General features: G+C 43.9%; 2 long non-coding RNA genes across 3 annotated transcripts in view; one reads left to right on the forward strand and one right to left on the reverse strand.

Annotated features, from left to right (window-relative positions):
* Nucleotides 1–28: 28 nt before the first annotated feature.
* Nucleotides 29–2,254, forward strand: LOC123962585. The gene is made up of 3 exons (XR_006822997.1): nt 29–1,459; nt 1,621–1,794; nt 2,132–2,254. It is a non-coding gene; the product is annotated as an uncharacterized LOC123962585 (long non-coding RNA).
* Nucleotides 550–2,279, reverse strand: part of LOC123962574 — a 3,219-nt gene continuing 1,489 nt past the window's right edge. Inside the window, exons 1-4 of one of the 2 annotated variants that reach the window (XR_006822995.1) lie at nt 2,008–2,211; nt 1,625–1,722; nt 1,423–1,510; nt 550–1,288 (exon numbers count right to left, since the gene is read on the reverse strand). This is a non-coding gene — a long non-coding RNA (uncharacterized LOC123962574). Of the gene's footprint in view, nt 1,289–1,422; nt 1,511–1,624; nt 1,723–2,007; nt 2,212–2,279 lie in introns of those variants that run through there. The other variant, XR_006822996.1, reaches the window with a different exon arrangement.

Raw genomic sequence — 2,279 nt, forward strand, 5'->3', positions numbered from 1 at the left:
CGCCCCCCCCCCCCCCCCCCCCCCCCCCCCCCCCCCCCTTGTTTCGACGCTCTTATCCCAAAACAACAGCACTAAATTCCTACAAAATAAAAGTAAAAAGCCGACGAGGAATCCTCGAGGGAGCGAGTGCCAAATGGAGAGTAGCTTAGCGGAAACTAAAACGAGCTGTCTGAGCTGCCGGTGAAGCGTTCCCGTTTTTCTTTCCCCGCTGCACCTGGTTTGGGAAAAGGTCACTCACCGTCTTTGCTTGTCTAAAAACAAAAAAAAAAGAATTGAAGACGTTTGTATAAGGTTATATTTTTCCATTGCTCTGCTGAAAATAGTTAAAACCAATAAAATGATATGAAACATTCCCCACGCAGTTCTGGTGATTTGGCTCCTCCTGTCGTCTGTTGGACTGACGGGAAGTTTTGGACTCTGATGATCGGAGGCCGGACTTTGGCTCCTGAGTTCGGTGGCCGCCTCCCACCGACGGTTTGTTTACGCCACAAAGAACCGTGATTCTTCTTTTTTTACTTCATGGCTTGTTTGGTAGCAGCAGCTCGGCTCTTCGCTGACGGGGAGATATCATTTTTACATTTTTTCTTTTTTTGGGACGTTGAGTTTGTTGTTGGTGTGAAGATCCCGACGGCGCTGCAGAAACCTGAGCGTGCTCAGTGCTGCCGGTCCGCCTCGTCTCCGGGTCTGAACGCTTCACTTTCAGTCGGTAACGATAATCAAACACAGAACGACTTCCTCAGATTTAAAAAAATAAATAAATGAATAATAAAAAAACAGGAGTGGAAGTTTTCTGATTTGGGAAATAAAAGTTCACAAATAATTTTCTTTGAGCAGAAAGTGAAGTGTTTGCAGCCTCGGAGGGCTTTTATTTTGTAGAGGTGCGGCAGCCGTACTTCCTGTTGACATGATGATCCTGGCAACAAGATTATTACTGAATTGTGAATCATTTAAAGCCAATCTGCTTTTTATTTCATATTCAACTTTAGTGAACTAATAAAGTCTATATTGTACTGAACGCTCTGCTGCTTCTTCTGACCACAAACACAAAATGTTTCTCAGGTGTGTTCAGGTGCTGCTGCTCCTCCGGACTGGACTGATCCAGACTCGGTCCAAACACCTGCACGTGTGAAGTACCGCTGCTGTTACACCACATCCTGCAGGGGGCGCTGCTGCTCCTCAGTTCTGTCGGCCTTTAAACTGAGTTAGTGTCTTGAACAACAACAACAGGAATTCTTTCTGGGCCTCAGGACCCCGTCCCCCTGGTAGATCTGTTCTGCTGTTATTGGCTCTTTAAAGAATGAGAAACATTACGATTAACAGGTTTTATTTACCTGCTGCAGCTGGAAAAGTGAACAAAAGTGCAGAAACTAAATGTTGTCAGACACTTGTCCCCGTTTAAAGATGAATATCATTAAAAACCACCTGGATTAATTAAGATCCTGCAGCAGCCTTCACACGGGTCAGTTTACACTGAGCGACCCGGCTCAGATGTTCCTGTTTCACATTCATTCTTTTTAGAAATGGGAAAAACAAATTATGATTTATGGAAACTAAATTATTGATCTGCAAACAGAAGGTTCAGAAATCACTTCAGACTGAGACTGATTATTTTACATTTAGTCACCTGACAGACGCTTTAATCCAGAGAGACTAACACCTGAGGATCAACACGCAACACGTACTGAGAGCTGTGAGCTCGTGCAGCATCAGCGGGGTAAACACCTGGAGGAAGAGTTCACGATTAGTGCAACCAATACAAGAGAACTGAGGAGACAGAAGAGCGCAGGAAGTGAGGTTAGAGGTGTTATCAGAGTTCTCTGCAGATATCCTGTTCACATGTTGCTGATCTGATAACTTAAAGCTCAGCAACTTTACCTTGATTTATTTTCTTTTTATTGGTTCAAACCAAAATAACAAATGTAAAATATTACGAAGAATTTAAGAAAGTACAACAAATACTTTTGAAAGAATACATGTTTTTAATAGAAATGTAATAAAATACAAAACCTTGTTTCTGTTGAAACATTGTGTTTGTCGGCGCTGTCCTAACGGATCACGTGTGCAGGTGAAGAGTTTAAAGAACCAGACTACCTTTGATTTTATTGATCTTTTTTGTTCCTGAATCTGCCAGATGAGGAACTTCTGATCATAAACGGATCAATAAAGGCAGAATTAGGGGACAAGCGGTCCTGTGACGGGGGGAGCATCAGCCAATCAGAGCAGAGGATCGATCAGCCTGGTTATTAATGCCCCCCCCCCCCCCCCCCCCCCCCCCCCCC

The sequence above is a fragment of the Micropterus dolomieu genome, linkage group LG02, assembly GCF_021292245.1.
Source record: "Micropterus dolomieu isolate WLL.071019.BEF.003 ecotype Adirondacks linkage group LG02, ASM2129224v1, whole genome shotgun sequence".
NCBI lineage: Eukaryota > Metazoa > Chordata > Actinopteri > Centrarchiformes > Centrarchidae > Micropterus > Micropterus dolomieu.